Here is an 18,831-nt window from a genome sequence, read left to right as displayed (position 1 = left end):
TTGGGAGGGCGGGCCGCGGTGGCTCAGCGGGCAAAGTGCTTGCCTGCTATGCCGGAGGACCTCGGTTCGATTCCCGGCCCCACCCCATGTAACAAAAACGGAGAAACAGAATACAATAAAACAAGAAAATGTTTAAAAATGTTTCCCTTTCCTCCTTCCTTCCTTCCTTCTATCCTTCCTTCCTTCTCTCTGTCTTTCCTTTAAAAAAAAAAAAGAGTTGGGAAATTTTCAGTGATAATTTCTTCCATTAGTTTTTCTCCTCCTTTTCCCTTCTCTTCTCCTTCTGGGACACCCACAACACGTATATTTGTGCGCTTCATATTGTCATTCAGTTCCCTGATTCCCTGCTCAAGTTTTTCCATTCTTTTCCCTATAGTTTCTGTTTCTTTTTGGAATTCAGATGTTCCATCCTCCAGTTCACTAATTGTAGCTTCTGTCTCTTTAGATCTACCATTGTAGGTATCCATTGTTTTTTCCATTTTTTCTTCTTTGTCCTTCACTCCCACAAGTTCTGTGATTTGTTTTTTCAGATTTTCTATTTCTTCTTTTTGTTCAGCCCATATCTTCTTCATGTCCTCCCTCAATTTATTGATTTGGTTTTTGAAGAGTTTTTCCATTTCTGTTCGTATATTCAGCATTAGTTGTCTCAGCTCCTGTATCTCATTTGAACTATTGGTTTGTTCCTTTGATTGGGCCATATCTTCAATTTTCCGAGTGTCATCCATTATTTTCTGCTGGTGTCTGGGCATTTGATCAGATCTCCCTGGGTGTGGGACCCAGCTGGTTGAAAGGTTTTTCTGTGGAATCTCTGGGCTCTGTTTTTCTTTTCCTGCCCAGTAGGTGGCGCTCGTGGCGGTCGTTTGTCTGCGGGGCAGTCGGCCCGGGAAACCGCGCGTGGAGGCGGGGGTCGCTGGCCGTGGCTTGGGGGAATGCCGGTCCAAATTGCCCAGCTGGCCCGAGACGCCAAGCGTGATGGGAGGGCCCCGCTATCTAATGTTCCCAGTCAGACCGGGGAGCCACGTGCGTGGAGGGGACCCCAGTCGCCAGCCACCCCAGCTGGGAAAACGTGCACCCCTCGGGTATCTCACCGCAGTGGATTCTCCCTACCCGTTCAGCCGTTCCAGAATGGGGTACGCTGTCTTTTTTGGTCTCTGTCGTGACTCCGGGAGCTGTTTCGTATTGTTTCTGTTTCTTTAGTTGCTTTTGTGGAGGAGGAACTAAGACCCGCGCGTCTTACTAAGCCGCCATCTTCTCCGGAAGTCTACAGCACGATTTTTAAATAACTACTTCTTCAGCCTGTTTGAGGTTGTATTAGACTGACATAGTTGACCCTATTCTGTGGACACTTAAACTGGTTCCCAGGAAGTTCCCAGTTGGAACTGAAATGTGAAGGTTGCAGCTGATTGAAGGATGTGACACCAACTGTTTGTCACCTTCTAGCTTCTATCCCTAGTCCCAGAGCAGAATTCCCGACAAGATGGATGTGACTCCCTGTGGTTGGATACGTTGCCCCACCCCCACCCCGGCCACCTCAGCTCTAATTCTGGGGAAAGCAGGGAGGTGAGGGTGGGAGAAGTCAAGAATAGGCTTGGTCTTCAAGCTTCAGCCTCCAAAAGGAATGGGTATCCTACATCAGTGGCATCAGGTCTCCCCCCAAAAGTCAAAACTTTTTCTTTTTATGATGCTTCTGGATCCTCTTCCCCCAAAATGTTATTTATTTGTTTTTTAAAAATCTCCTCAGAGAATCAGGAGTTTAATAACTACTGATTCAACTACTTGATCTTACTTAGGAAGACGAAGCTAAATGGGCTCCATAAATTACAAAACTTTTTGAGGCTGGGAGTATTTTTAATTTATTTATGCCAAATTGCATTTTCTAAATTAAAATGTAGTTTGATTTTTATTTGTTTATCTGAAGCAAGATAAATTATAGTAACGTTGTTTTGCAAATATTCCATGCAAGCACATCCTTCATGCTTTACCACATTCCATCATTTCCAGATGCTGTAAATGGAGATCACCTGCCACTCCCTTTGTGTGACATAACTTCACCCTTTCCCTGGTGTACCCAGGATGTAGTTATTACACAAACACAATATAGCTGTCATTTAAGCACCTCCCTACCGTACCCCTGCCACTGCTCCCACTTCTCATCTTAGCAATACTGGAAAAAAAAAAAACAGACATCTTCTGTTGCCCTGCCCCTAACCCTTAGGTGCATGGTAGATCATCTACCATGGAATATCAGTAAGATATTCCAAAGCGAAACCTCTTTTCAATAGCTTGCCTGGAAAAGAAGTAGTTTAGTTTAAACGTATGCCAATGAGCAGCAACTATCCTTTCTTAGTATGTTTCTAGAAGGGCAGTACATTTATATTTAAAAAAAAAGCTACTCCATGGTACCTGCCCATGCAAAGAAAGAAAAAGATACTCCGTATTTAGGAATAATTAATTTAGAAAATTTTGTTTTTATGAAGCCTAGAGGAATAAAGTTTCGCAGAAAGTCTCCCAGGGCTTCCACATTTTAAAAATATAAAATTTGCCTGGCTCTGTGTTTACAAGTTCCCTGTGACTACTCAAAAACAGATACTGCATAAGAAAAAAACAGACTCCCAGTTGAACTCTGGCAATTGCTACCCTTTTTAGACCTTTGTCTGAGTTGGCTTCCCTAGAAATTCAAGAACTAAGAGTCTACTAAATCACTGGAGACCCTCAAGCAAGCTACTCTCTTCAAATTTTTCCTAGTGTAAACAATAAAAGCTTATTTTGTAGAAGTTCTAAATAAGACTACAATAATATGAACTGGCTGTATGAATGCTAAATATTGTCTACTGTGTGGGAAGATAAGACCAAATTTTATAAAAATACTATGCATCATAGTTAGGGTTTGGGTGAGGAAAGCATCTTTCTCTAGTTCAGCTGTACTGCTGTTTGTTTATCTTAAAATAATTAGAGGGCGGGCCATGGTGACTCAGTGGCAGAGTTCTCTCCTGCCATGCCAGAGACCTGGGTTCAATTCCTGGTGCCTGCCCATGCAATAAATAAATAAATAAATAAATAAATAAATAAATAAATAAATAAAATAATTAGAGCATTGTTTTGAGATCTGGAACCATATTGAATTGTGAAAGGCAGGCATAAATTGAATCCTGTACAGAAAGAGCAGGCAATATATTTGGTATCATTTATCATTTCTTATTCTAGTCTTTATCATACATTTTTTGTTGTGTCCATACAGATACAAGTTGGCAAACTCATAGAATTTTTGCATGTTGACATTTTGGCAGCAAAGTGAAAAATGAGAAGAATTTTTCAGAAAATGTCAACAATGCAAAACTTAGTGACATTCTGTAAAACTGAGCTAAGCATTATTTTAAAAAACAGCCTTAATAGATGGTGGAATTTAAAACTTCCAAGGTTCAAAGAGGGTAGATTCTAGATGTTGGATTAAAAACAAAAATTAAGCTTATAGGCAACATGCTAACCAAAAAAAGGGCAGTGAAATATTCAAGACCCTATCATCAGCTAAATGAAAGAAGCTGATCTACATGGAATTGATTTTGCCTTGAATATCCTGGACACTTTAGAAAATTCTTTTTCTGCCCAAATGTATGTGGGGAGCCCTGGAGTTAGTCTATTGATTCCCATAATTTGAGAGAGGTGAGGTTCCAGAAGTAGTTCAGTTACGTGTGGAAACTAATGACTTTGAAGCAAATTAACTAAATATTTTATTATCCAATGGACCTTCACTTTGGGCCTAGAACCTTACATGTTCTCCTATGTCCTCGGTATTTCTCTATATTTAATGATAGACTCTCTGCCAAGTACAGTCCAGACAGGAACAGGCCTTTTCCTTTCCACTAATTCAAAGTCAAATTCCCTGAAAACATCTGGGTCAGAAGAAAAGAGGAAATTAGTGAATCTGCGTGGTAAGGGTGTAAATAAACCCTGTCACACTGATTGGATAAAGACCCAGAGTGACACTGATTACTAATATTGGCATAGTATTTTAGAGTTTACAAAATGCTTTCAAGGTATCATATTTACTCTTCACAGTGACATGCCAAATAGGTGGAGCTATCATATTATTTTAACACTGTCATGGCCATCCCATTCACTTTACAGATATGGAAAGGGGGTGATTGAACGATTTGGCCAGCTGCACGTAGCTGGTGAGTGAGGAACCTAGAACTGGGACTCTGGTTTTCTGAATCTCTCCTACTTCCGCCATCCCAGAATTACACCAAAATCTCTGCCATGATAACTCTCCTAAAATATATTCCTCTTTCCAGCCCTGTGTATTTACCCATCATTTTTTTTAAGTGAAAGATTTTTAAAAGCATATGGGTCATAATGTCAGTTGCAGAGGAGACATCGGAGAATTCACAGCTGAGGCCTTCCTTCAGGGCTTCCTCAGTCAGTCATCAAGTAGCAGCTGCCTCTCACCTCCTTCCCTTAGCTCTCTTCACCTCAAAGCCCAATCATTCCTCAGCTCCATCCCCCAGATGAATATCCAAATCAACACTACCCCAAAGGTTTCCAGAAGGGAAGCCAACGTGTGATTCATTGTGTTTCAAATGTTTTATTCTGGTCCTAACTGAATTCAGAGGTTTTCTTTTCATCTGTTCATTAACTAGGTTATACAAATTGTAGATAGAATCTGCTCCTTGTGATGAAATTCCAGCAGTTTTATGAGAAACAATTGGGAAATCTGTTGGAATTCATTTTAATGGACACTCTAAAGGATCTCTTAGGGATTTCCAGGAGCATGCTTATTTTGTAACTGGTTCCTAACATCAGACCTGTTATTACATGATGGCCAAAGGTGCAGTTTTAAAATTGGATCCCTTTTATTCCCACTACGACATATACAAACACATACCCCCCCCCCACACATGCATCAGTAAAATTTTAAGAATGACAGAAAATGATTCATGAAAAAAATAAATGGATGGATTTAGGTGGTAGATGCCACCAGTAAAATTCCTCATAAGTAAAACAGCTTTAATCGACTCTCCTCCTTTCCCTTAAAGCAAATTTACTGTCTTCATCCCATAATATCACCATTTTTTTTCCAACATCACCCACATCAAGTTTCCCATTCATTTGTCTATTGTCACACATCGTCTTTCACTACCCTGATCTTCACTAGAAAAATAATTAGAAAAATATTGGAATACTTTGAAAAACCAAGAGAAATATAGTAATATTTCCACTATCCAAACAAACTATCTTTTTATTTATGTACTCTCTTCCAGTCTTGGTCTAAAAGCAACCATCTTTATAGAGTTATGAACATACATACTTTTATATTCTGCATTTTCACTAATTATATACTGTAATTATGTCTCCAAGGTCTTTATAATCATCATTTCAATGGCCATACTCCTTTGAATTCATTCACCATAATTTACTAAGCTTTATTGTCAGATATTTGAATTGTTTTCAAAGTTTCATTGTTGTAACAATTCCGGAGATAATATTTTTCATGAATAAAGGCTGTAAGTGTTTTAGGCTGTAACTTAGATTGGATTTACAATCTTTGAGTTTCTTATGCTTCAAAAATTAGAGCATGATTTGCCACCTCAAATGTCTAGAGAAAGAGACCAGGCAGATAATTTTAAAAAACGAAGTGGATAAACTAAATCAACTATTACCTTAGCTCCAGTAGCATTCCCCAAATCTACTTCCCTGACGACAAATCATACTGTCTCTGTCCTCTGTCAATCCATCCATCCATCAATCCATCCATCCATCCATCCATCCATCCATCCATCCATCCATCCATCCACTCATCCATCTTCCAATTAACCAGCTAACAAAGCTAGATGCTATAATCAATGGCTAATATAGAATTTACATTTTCACAAAACTTCAAATCACTTGGTGAAACTCTTGACCTGTTATGTTGTTATTCAATTTGTCTAATTGTCAATTCCAAATGCTGAGACCAAGCAAGGGATAGAAGGTGAAAGGATAAAGAAGATGCTGTTGGAGTAGTCCAAGCTATTTCACAGAGAAAATAGAATATGAGCTAAAATTTAAAGGATGGAGTGAGGATTATGAAATATCACTTACTTCTAATATTTGGTATACCTTTCAATGTCTTCCACTAGGGGTCTGGAGATTTTTAGGAATTTTAAAGTAGTCTGTATTATAGAAGTCTCTATAATAAAAGTACCAAGCAATCCCTCTTCAACCAATGAGAATCTTCATGTCATTTTTTTGAGCTAAGTCTGAGAGGGTCTGGGCTCTTGATTAGATTAGGTAAGGTCTTAAGAGAGCTGAAAAATGCTTTGTTCTCTGAGACATTAAAAACCCAATCAAAATAATCTGCTAGTCTTCAACATATGTTAAAAATCAGACTGGGGCAAGAAAATGGAATACTGTAAACCTTCCTGTGAAACTCATCGTCTGAGACCTCAGCCAATGAACAGGGTCTCCAAATGCAATCTTTGGCTTCTACAATAAACAGAAAACAGGAGCATGTTTCTCTCAACTTAAGCATCCTAAATGATGGTTTTATAAAATAATTTAAAATTTACTCGAAACTCTGCAATTCAATCAATAATACAGGAGAGCTTACTCAAATAACACAGCCAACAAAGCTCATCAGTTTTCTCTAGAACAAAGAATGACCCTTTCCCCCATGTACTTAGGTCTCCTTCATGCTGATTTTCTCATTAAACAGCAGATAGTATTTAAATGTTTTAAGAATGCTCTCTAAAAATATTAATTTTTTCCTCTCTCCTTCTCTTTTCTGCTTAAAGTTGTTAATACTTCTTGCCTGCATCTTTAATTATTTAATTTCTTCACTGCATTATTTAAAGAAAAGGCAGTTCTGAGGATGCAGTATGCATGAAGGAAGTAGACTCCATGCAAAATTGAAGAAAACTGTGTTAACACTGCATTGCAGCAGATAATTTAATACAGAGTATTTTGCAATCTTTTATCCTAATGTATCCTCCTGCAAATATGTATTAAATGACCATTTTGCTTAAATGTGTCAGATATTATCAATGAAGGAAAGACTTTCAGGAGCATGAAGAAAGGCAGTGTATGGGAAGGGATATCATTATTTTCTGTTAAAGGCATTAGAAATGGGTCAAGATAAAGATGAGACTAGAAATGCTTATCACAGCATTTAACTGTAGAATTTTTCTCTGAACATAGATGACAATAGAATAGCATTGGAACATGAGTACAATTTGTAAAAAATTATATTTGTTATCCATTCTTTAATCAAACGTTTAAGTACCTCAAAGGTACAGATGGGTGTTCTTAAAAAACAAAGTTCTTTTCTGATTATAGAAAACAGTCAAATAAATAAAAGCATTCTATAATCTTCCCTAACATCTCTTACTCTTAATTACTATCTAGGTGCATTTAAAAAAAATTCTTTCTCCTTTCTCTTTCTCCTTCTGTGCTAAAAAAATTATGCACAGACATATGCATACATATATGTATATATATGTATGTATATACACATGTAGCTCAGCATCTTATTTTAATATCTGAATTTTTTTTTCACTTACATATTTCAAATATATTCTTTCCATTTCACTGTTTGCTTTTTAAATGTCTTTTCTCGGCTGTAGAAGAGCTACATCTACCATCTGGATGTTTATATGTTCATTATATGTATATGTATACATACCCCACATATATAACCACATACATAATAACCATTACTCTCTTGTTGCCAATGTAAGCTGTTACCAATTCGGGGATTAAGTCACAGATAATGCTGGATTGAATCTGTATAGAGGCATAATTTTTATTTTAAGATAGCAGGGTTAAGTGATTTTCACAGAACCCAGATGGTGGTTCTGAGTCCCTCCTCATAGATGATGCCTTCTGGTTTGCCCAGATCCACAAATGTCTCCATCCGCAGAGCATCTACTGAGACTTCTTCTAGGTAGGCCCCATATCCAAGATAGATGAGTGCTACTGCTGGTTATCAAAGAAATTACAGTGAAAAGACTTGTTCTTTCTTTGTGACCAAACTTGTTTTTAAGGATTGGTCCAGAATCAGGGTGGCTGTCTATGGCCAAGTGTTAGAGTAATGCTGAACCCCCCTCAGAATGCCTATTTGATAGAGCAGTTTTCCACAGATGGGTATGTAACAGCGGTACAAGTTGGGAAAGTCATAGAGTTCTTCCCACTGCCTAGAACTTCCTTCAAACCCCATTTCATCATCTGGTGATTGACCTTCAAAATTGAACTCAAAAGCTCAATTCTGGTAAGAAGGCTCTCCCAAAGCCTGGGCCCCCATCGCCCATGACACTGTGTGTAGCCAAATCCTCATGTGTTCTTCCCCATCTTCCCTTCCATCCACTTACACACACACACACACACACACACACACACAGAATTTAAAATACCCTAAGGACCAACATCATTCCCAGTTCTATTTTCCATCTTCAGCAACAAGCATGCGTTTGCTCCTAATATTTGCCTATTGAATGAATAATTCTGTAGTCTCTCATTTATGGCATAAACACTTTTGAAATATTTATGAATGAAATGATATATCTAGATTTTTCTCCAAAATAATCTAGTATTTTGTGGGAAGGGGGCAGAAATGGTGAAAAAAACTGATGAAAAAATTGGCCACACATCGATAATTGTTGAAGCTAGGTGATAAATAAGGGGGAGTTAAACATAATTTTCTCTGTACTTATCTGTATAGTTGACATTTTTCATAATGCAACCTACATACACAACCATAAAACACAAAACAAAAAAGTCTATCCTAGAAAAATACCTTTATAATGATGGTACCTTAGGGAAGGACATAAATGGATGGAATCTTCATTTTTACAACACATGGGCATTGCGTTTGGGAGGATACGATTTGAATCAGACTCCATGTATTGCCTGTTCTCCTGCGTGAGACTTACTGCTACTGTACTGCAGCCAGAACTGGTGGGATTACAACAGCTAGCTGGATAAAAGTCTCCTTTATACAAGGACCCAAAGGCAGACGCTGAACCAAAAATAAGAAGAAAGAGAAACAAACTACAAGCTTCAGGAAGAAAAAGAAATAAACTATAAGCTTCAAATGTTTAAAGTCCAGCCAATAAAACTCATCTGCAAAGTTCTGAGCGACGGCAGCATGACTGAGGTGGTAGTGGATGTTGTTTATATTGGCCGTTTCATTCCGCTAAACACCTTAGACATCTCTAATTAATTCCTTTGGAGCAGCAGTGGCTGGAATTCACAGCTCATGGTCTTGCCCCATGCCAGCCAAATGGAAGCCTGAGACACTGCACGTACATGTTCAGGGACATGAGTGTCCTTCAGGTTTAGGAATGACCGCCCGATCTCTTAGACCTACAGGTCTCAACCCTGACTGCACATTAACATCAATTAAATTAGAGTGCATTCTGAGAAGGGCATTTTTTTTAAGTGTCCACAAAAGAATCTACTCTGCTAGACAAATACCCCTAAACTATAACTGAACCACCTCAACTGAAAGGCAGCAGCCCCGATGACTTAGAAGATTAGCCTCGAGGAAGGAGAAGAGGGAATTTTGTAACTGGCCACTATAGTAAATGCTGTGCTGTGCTGCCCAGAGAAGGTGTTCGTTTTCTGAGCTTCAGGGGGATGTTGGCTCCTGCAGGCTCCCTTCACATGTGAATCTCTCCTGGGACTTGTCTTGGACTAGACCTGAGGAAACTGCCTCACCTAAGATTACACCCCCGCCCGCCCCCAGGTGCAATCCACATCCAATGACCCTACAAGCAAAAATACCGGATCCTCCTGCCTCAGTTTGGGCCATATCTGCAGGACCATCCTGCCCTGTGGGAATATTTGAATCTCTGTTGCAACTCCTTCACAGATCAATTCTCTCTCCACCCATCATCCCCAGAAGGGCTCCTGCTTCCCCATCCTTCACTTCCTTCCAGGCGTGGTTCTCAATAGCTCTCCCCAGCAAGCCAGCTGCCTGCAAATCAATGTCTAAAAGCCTCTGTCCAGGGCACTTGACCTGAGATAGTCATGGCACTTTGCTGAGATGCTGCTTAGCCTCATTGCTTACCCAGCTGCATTTCTCAAGTGGGGCCAGGGCACCTGGGTATTTGCTTTGCTGCCAGTGATTTGTAAAACCACTCAGGACTAGACTAGGGCTTGTTTTTCTTTTTTAATTCATCATTTCCACTAGCCATAATAGATGGAAAACTATGGCTATGACCCATAATTAATTAATGCAGCCAAAACATTAAAGATGTAAGAAACATTTATCTACAAGCTACAAATCAGTCCAAGTAAAGCAATTGGGAACAATTACAAATATCATTTTTTCTCAGATGTCACCAGAATAGTTGCACCAGATCTGGGCATATTTTGGACTGTCCGGCTTCCTCTTCCTCTGATGGACACCTCTGAAGTCTTCCTGATGCCGTGTCATTCTTTTTCCAAAGTGCTTCACCTCTGGAATTTTCTTTGCCTCAGTGTCAATGCAGGCAAAGACTAATGGAAACTTCTGCTGGAAGGTCTGTTGGGAATAGCTTTCAGAGTTATCTACAGCAAATAGTGAAACTGGGGGTTCAGATCTGTTAGACTTTTATTCTAATCAAAATGCCTTGACTTTTGGATTTAGGGTTATATGGCAGACTTAGAGGTAAGGGGCAAGGGCAGGATATAAGGTATATTTAGGGATCCAAAAATTAGTTTCTCTTTACTGAGAGATAACTAAAATCTACATGGAGTGGAACACAGTTTACTTGGCTGTGCTGGTGGCAGCTTTCCTCACAAGCGTATGACATCCAAGAGCTTATTATAATTTTACTTGCTTTGATGAACAACATTCAAGCTGCACCCAGTCACAGAACAAACAGAACTGTGTCCTGTGTTTTACAACTTGGGTAGATAACTTAATCTACATGAGACCCTTGCTCCTCCCTGTATTCAACAGCACTGATATCACCTGAGAGCTTGTGAGAAATGCAGAATTTGTTCCTGGTTCATACTCCAGACCTACTAAACCAAAATGTGCTTTTTAAGAAGATGGGTTCTGTCCTTTTAGGAGGCTTTCAGGTGATATCGATGCTACTGGTCCACAGTACACATTTTGAGTGGAAGACTCTAGATAGTTCTATCAAATTTCTGATAGTCATAATTTTTACTGCTTGTAGGAAACCAGGTTGTGAGTGTGTATCTTCTGCCTCCCCCAATACGGTGTTTATAGCTCTACCCTTTGCCCCAGTCTACAGCAAGCCAGAAGCTAGTGAGAGAGAATTGCAAAGGAAGTAGCACCCAGGTGATGAGAGAAGGTGGCAGTTCCCAAAACCCTCAAGAGAGCACTTGGCTTATGGAGTGAAATCGCTGTCAAGAGGAAGGAATTTGGCTTGTAACTCTGCTCTGGGAAATGGTTAATTACTTCGTAGAGAAAGCTCTAGACGAAGCTTTCACATGGAGGAGACCGTTCCCAAGGAAGAGAAGGGTGCTTCTACCCTGCAATTCAGAGGCAGAGGAGGGCGGGGCATGAGAGAGGAAATCACTCCAGTGAGGGCATTCCTTAAACTTTTTAAATATGGAGAAAATGTCCTTTTCTGGGACACAGGCGATCTGGATACTAGGACTAGCTCAGTCACCAAACCAGGTATCAACAATAGTAAGCTACTTGTCCTCTCTGGGTTTCAGTTACTGCATGTGTAAAATGAGGAGGTTTCTAAGATTTTAACCAGCTCTGAAGCATCTAAGAACCTAGCTATTCTGGAACTGCCTGCAAAAACTGCTCTTGCCACAAGAGGGAGATCTCTTTCTGATATCATAGATATTCTAGGCATGGCCTTAATGAAAAAATTTTGGCAAACCACACCATTTGAGCACCCAGAATTATCTGGTCTTTCATGAACAGTTAAAGCAGAGTATGAGTCTTATTAATTTTTTTATTTAGATTAAATTATAACCAATTCCTTATTTGAACAAAACAAGAAAGGAGAAAACCTAGGAAGACTAATGGAGCAGGCAACAAAAACATAGATCGAGTTTATAAATATAACAAAGTAGGAAGGTTCTAACTTTCCTCCTCAGTTCCATAAAAGAATTCAATATCCGTGCTGTGCCGTGTCTCCTGGCAAGTCCTGGGGTGTCCTAGTCTTCTGATAATTTTTTTTTTCCCAGGGCAGGCACCCAGGTCTCTGGCATGGCAGGCGAGAACTCTGCCACTGAGCCACCATGGCCCACCCAGAGTTTTGTATTTAAGAGTAAATATGAGACCCAAGCTGGTTCTGAGAGGTATTTCTTACTGGATTTTAAACATCTGCATGAGAAGGGAAACATTCTACCAAGACATATTGCCACTACAAGCACTGTTTCCAAATAGCCTAATGTTAAAGACAGTTTTCCAAATTGAAGTTGGTTGACTTGCCTCCTTTTGGTAGATAGAGAATGGGATGTAGAATCTGGGGTAGGGTGGGAGGACAGGAAGCACTGGTTGTCTTCGATGGGCCACCTAGCAGTGGACTTCAGATGCCATCATCCCTCTACCCTGACCAGAAGGTATGCCTCGGAGAATTGTGGCTTTCAAGAAATGGAAGGCACCATCAAGGCCATCTAGTCCAACATTTCCCAAGTGTAGAGTCTTCCATTCATAGCACAGGTTATTATTTTGGCTAATGCTTGGGTGTAGAAATAACAGTGAATCACAGAGGGAGAAAGGCTATTCCCTTTTCAGTTCCCAGACATTCCTTCTAGTAGCCTCAAGGGAGGATGCCTCAGTCTAATGCTGGATGCATTAGCCCCCTTCGCAGTTGCCAGTCACTCTTTTTAACAAAGAAAGAGCCGGCCTCAAAAATCAGAGCCTCCAGCAGGAAACAATATCTAGCTAGAATATCATGGCATTGCTTGATTTATCATATTGATTTTTATGGTTATGTTCTATTTATGGCAGTGGGTTTTGCAACTGTGGTGACATTGAATTTTCTTTTTAAATAAAAATATGAATCAACAAAGAAAACTGTTGTATAAATAATAGTACAGGTGGTGCAGAGATAAGTCAACAATTGTGAAGATGGTACTGAAATTCCAGTGACTTGACAATAAATGCAATGCTCCATCTTCTGAAGTGATAAGTTCTCACATAGGTTGTGTATCTGATTTTGTGATGGGACAGATCTCTGACACTTTATTTTTGTCAAGCTGACACAGAAAATTATGTGTCCTAAATTTCTTACAACTAGTCAAGTTTTTGCTTCATTAGTTGTATTAAATAGCTCAAATTGCTCCTAAGAGACAAATGTTTTAAAGGGGAAATTCCTTTTCTGCCAAGTGGTAGAGTTCCGTGTTAAAGCCCATTGCAGCCCATGGGCAAAATCCCATAGCTGCAAATGCCATTTCAGAGAAGGTGCCCTATTTCCATAGCCATGTGGATGGTTCAGTTAACGGTACTTGGTTTACCTAATTACAACAAATTCTTTCCGCTAATAATCGTAACAACCAGTGCTTTGACTGGCCCTGGGCCAGCCACTCTATAAAGTAAAGATTTAACTGTTATTTCCTTTAGGCAGGAAATCCTTGTTCTATTAGCTTGGATGTGTCATATAACTTTATTTGCATATTTATTGTCAACCACAACAATAAATATCCTATTCCTTGAATAATGTGAGCTCCTTGAAAGCAGGGGTCTCTCTCTTTTGCTCACTTTTGTATTCTCAATTCTTGGAATAGTTTCCAGTATTCAATAAATATTTGCCGGCCAACTGAAAAAAATAATTAATGGTACTAATGGGAATGAGTCTTGATTTGGGAGAAATCCTTTTTGATGTAAAGGCAACTGGAACATCCGCTGTGTTTAGGTGGACATCAAGCAAACTGCTTTCATCTTAAAGAAAGAACACACTAGCCATGGAAGTTATGCACAGCTTGGGAAATGATGGACCCCAAAGAGTACCAGAGATTGTCGACCCAGTATTGAGCAAGTATTCCATCCCAGGTGGAAAAATGCCTAATAATTGTCAAAGATCATGAAGAAAGATGGTTCATTGGTAGCACATTATACGTTGCCAGCAGGTGGGTTTTCATTTTGTGAAATAATTCTGGGTTTTCAACATCTTCTGAGATTGTTATGATTTTGGGTTTTGCTTTATTTTAGCTAAATATTCAGTTAGTTTAATGCACACTTTGGATTTCATATTGCCAAAAGAAACAGTTCACTTTGGGCCATGGAAAATATAGAATCCACAGGGGCACAGACAGAATTATTGGTTTAGAAGAGATGGCCCCTGAAGTATCACCTATAGCCACAACACTTTGTTTTCTCAATAGATATTATGTTTAAATATTTATATTTATGGGAATACAATATGTAATCCCCTACCCTTAAGGGATATGGTAACAGCTAAATGGGGATGACAGTGAGTACTCCATTTCATATGTCAGACAAGTGAGGACCTCCATTTCACATGTCAGAGATCCTTTAGGAAGAGAAAGCACCAGCACCAGCAGAACATTATGTGTGATGGGGGTGGGGAATCAGGAAGAGCTTCTGGGAGGTTAATAACCTGAAGATTTTGTAGAACTTACCCAGGTGAAGGTTAGTTGAAAGTTTTCTGAAGAGAGAAGAACATGCTTCCATTAAACGGATCCCATCATTTTCCCCCTCTCAGGGATGACTTCTACTTTGCTAAGCATTCTGTTTCTCCCACTACAGTCTTGATGCATCATTACAAAAAGAGAAGTTGATGATGAACTCCAGCCCATGACCTCATAAGAATGTAAGAATGTAGTCTGACTTGTTGCTCCCAACCTCAGAAAGTGGATCATCTGTTATGCTAGAAAAATCCTTGTAAACTGGAGAGTGAAGATTGGTCAGGGACCCCATTATAGCCCTCAGGCCAGGTGTCTGGGTAGTAAATGGTTAATCTGCCCATCCCTGATGATAACATCAAAGCTAATGTCACTGTCACTGGTTTACATAGCATGTGGCAGTGTTCAGTTTTTAGAGGGTTGTTTTCCTTAGATTTTTTAGCAACCTTTTTATTTTGAAATATTTTAAGATTCACAAGAAGTTGCAAAAATAGTCTAAAGGGTTCCTGTTTACCCTTCACCCAGCCTACCCCAATATCACATTTATATAACTATAGTACATTGTCAGAAACATTTTCCTTAGATTTTAAGATGTTCACTTTCTAAATAGCCAAGTTTTATTTACTTGTACAGTTGTTCTTTCCTTCATTTATGAAATCTACAAATATTTAATGAGTACTCACTCTGTTCCAAGCACTGGGCTGGACCCTAGTGATGGAAAGTTGATTAAAACATGATTCATTCTCTCAATGAACTCAATTCAGTGGGGGAAAACAGTCAAAGACAGTGTGATAAATGCTGGGACATGGGCATATGGTATTACGAGAGGTCAGAGGTGAGGCATCTCCACATCATTTGCCCAGGAAGACTTCTCAAAGACAAAGCCTGAAAGGAATGATAATAAATAAGCAGTTCTTAGTTATGCAAAGGAATCAGAATATTCAGAGCAGAGGAACTGCATGTGCAAAGGCCAAGCAATATAAAACAGCAGGATCATTTGAATCGATTTGACTGGATTGAAGAGTAGAAGCATATATGCTTTGGGAGTTGGGATGGGCAGTGAAGGTGGGGATGGGAAGGAAGGCACAGTAGGTAAATTTAGAAAGGCAGTCAGATCATGGAAGGAGGGCCTGCTGCTAACCTACTTGGTTTGAAAATTAAACTAAAGTCCTGTGTGAGATATTGGTGGTCTTTGAGCAGAGAAGTTTAGAATTTTAGAGTGATTGCTCTGACAGCATTGTGGTGGGTGCAGTGAGAATGAATTCCAGAGTCAGGGAGATGGGACTTAGGAGTCCTCAGTCAGGGCTAAGCAGAGGAAGGCAGGAGAAGGATGAGGCCAGAGGCAGTGGGAGAGAGGGGAGGCTAATTCAGGTGCTTAGAATAAATAAGATTTAGTGACTGATTGGATGTTGGAGATGTGTGAGAGCAAAAGTATGAGTTGACTTTTAGGTGTCTAGATCCGACCACTGGGTGGAATTAAAAGAGGGAGGAAGGTTGGGGAGGAAATTTAGCCTTGAACTGAGGCAGAGATGTCCAGTTGGCAGATGTACATATAAGGCCGATCTTAGTCACTTGCATGTTTAAGCACCTGATGAGAACTGCAAACAGGTTTGAATTCAGAGAGGTGAGCTCAAGTGAGTTCTTATCTTTCAATTCATTCTTTCCTTGGCAGTGGTATCTTTCCACGAAAGCAGCAACTTGGTAACAATCATGTCTCCCCGGAATCATGCGCAGAGTAGGTGCTCAGCATTTCCTAAATGAATACATAACCGATCTGTTGGTTTCCTATGCCACTATAGTTTCTTCCTCCCTTAATCTCTTCTCTCTTCACTGCTTGATGCTGCTTCTACATGACCCATTCCTCATTTACTTCCTTTTCCTCCCTTTCCTTGGAGCTTTGGCAGAAGCCGCTAGAGAGTGATATGACAACATCCACTTATGATAGGATCAACAGAAAGCGCATAATCTAACAGAAGTCAGAATGTCAGGGGGTACGCAGGTACTCAAGAAGTTCTGGAGGAAAGAGGGAAGTAGAGTCACCTGGCGAAAAGGCACACACTTGCTGGCCACAGGTGCCACCTACAACAATGGATTCAAGAAACTTCATATATCTGGACTCTGTTTTCTCACCTGTAAAATATGAATACAATATTCATCTTTGTTGACATTTACAGCTTTGGGAAGTTTGTGTGCTAGTATATAGATAATGCCTCTTTTTCAATAAAAACATAGAATGACAACTAGTTAAAAAAGAGCACTCAAAGAAGTTAGAGAGTTAGCATGAAGCTTTCAACTACATTTTGGAAAATAAATCTTTCTATGCTGTTATTATTAATTTTAAGCAAACAGGAAAATATTTGGCAAAATATATGAAATATTAATTCACTCACTTATTAAACACGTACTTATTAGGTGTCTGAGGAGATAGCAGCAAAATAAAGAGCTTGCTTTCCTGGAGCTTAAATTCTAGTGGGGTGAGGAGTTGGAGAGTGGACTGACTCACAGCTTGTCAGGTGGCATTATGCACTATGAAATAAAATAATTTAAGGTGGATGGAGCGTCTGAAACCACATGCTGTTAGCCACCACTCCCTTGTCATCATTTAAGTTCACACAATGCCTCACAGCTTACAAAACACATTCCAACTCATTATGTCATTTGTTCTTCACATTAACAGGGAGCACAGATATTTTGCAGAGAGGAAATCAGAGGCTCAGGGAGGTCAAGGCCATGGTGCATCCTCCTGCAGGCAGGGGTTCTGGGGTCAGGCCCAAGGCTTTGAAGTCAGAAAGGGCACAAGATAAAGAGTCAACAAAGCCCGGATCACTCATGGATTGACAAGTTGATTAACTTTAAAGTAAAACCCATGCAAAGGTCAAGTAATTATTTGCATTTTAAGGATCTTTATCTCTAACTGATAAGAAGGGCTTTGGTCACAATTGAAGGAATTGCATTGAATTGGGAGCAGGTAAAGAGAGGATTCTTAGCAGTAGAGACATCGGTGAACTCACACTTTGTTTCTTTGTGTGAGTGGGAAGGATGGCTGAGTGAGTTATCTGGGGTGGGGCAGTGGCACAAAGGGACCCAAAGTGACCTCATTACTACACACTCCAAAGGTCGCCCAGACTACTGGGAAGCAACCCTAAGAGAGGTGTACGTTTGGTTCCAGAAACTGCTAGGTTTGGAGGAACCTGCCTTCCTTCAACAGTAGCTCTTTTAGCTTCTAATTCCTAATATCTTCTAATTCCTAAATGATCAATGAATATTCATTAAATAGCTAGATAAATGAATAATAATAATATAAAAATCATTATACATTCAATTGCTTCCCTATGCCTATATTATTTCTGCATTCATTTTCAAGATTTCTGTGAATGAAAAATGTTTCACCCAAGCACATCCTCTTTGTTAATAGAATGGTATTCCTTCACTTTTGGAAAACAAATAGAGCTTGGGGATTGCAGGAAACTTCTTGCTACTGTCTAATTGTCTGTGCCCAAATGTTCACTGAGGCAGATGACGCAGCTCCTTGCAGGCCCATCTATTCAGCTTGGTTTAAAGGTAAAATTAATTGCTTTTGGGTTTTCGGATGACAAATTCTGACCTCAAAGCCTGTCTGAAGTCCAGAACCGGATACACTGACACTGATACACTGCGTGTCCCTGAAATTGAATAAATACATTTCAATATCATGATTCACATGATACTCCATATGCTAGGCTTGTTGGAAAAGTTGCCTTTGAAAATGTAATCTTGGACATTTTGTGAGGATTATTCTTAGGATGGGAGAACAAATGAGGGTCCTGATACTTAAGCTGTTTCATCTTCCTTTAGATCATAATAAAGAAGAACAGTAGCTCCTTAAGATCTGTTATCACCTTTCTTTTTATTACTTCTTACAAAATGAAGTTTATGTTTACTGTTACTGATGTTTTGTCCTGAATAAATTAATAGAAAATAAACACAGAGAGGAAATTAAATTGGCAATAGGATCCCAGAAAGAAGAATCAAAGGCAATATCTAGGGTTTGCTATTGTGTCTTTTAATACAGAGCAGCGTCAAAGAAGAAGGAAAAAAAAATCTCTTTTATGTGAGCATAGACACAAATCTATGCTCATTTCTGTTGCAAACACCATTATAATTATGGTTATGATTTGGTCTTTCTAGATAACTCTCAGGGAGAGGACAGCGTATTTTGCAGAGTGTTAGAGCAGCTGAAGCCGTTGTTTAGAAACATGATTTTCTCAGGGTAGTAAGGCTCTTTATTGAATGAACGGGCGGTGAGACTGTTGATTTTTT

The sequence above is a fragment of the Tamandua tetradactyla genome, chromosome 2 (assembly GCF_023851605.1).
Source record: "Tamandua tetradactyla isolate mTamTet1 chromosome 2, mTamTet1.pri, whole genome shotgun sequence".
Classification (NCBI taxonomy): domain Eukaryota; kingdom Metazoa; phylum Chordata; class Mammalia; order Pilosa; family Myrmecophagidae; genus Tamandua; species Tamandua tetradactyla.
The sequence above is the reverse complement of the archived record's forward strand: the minus strand, read 5'-3'. Positions refer to the sequence as shown.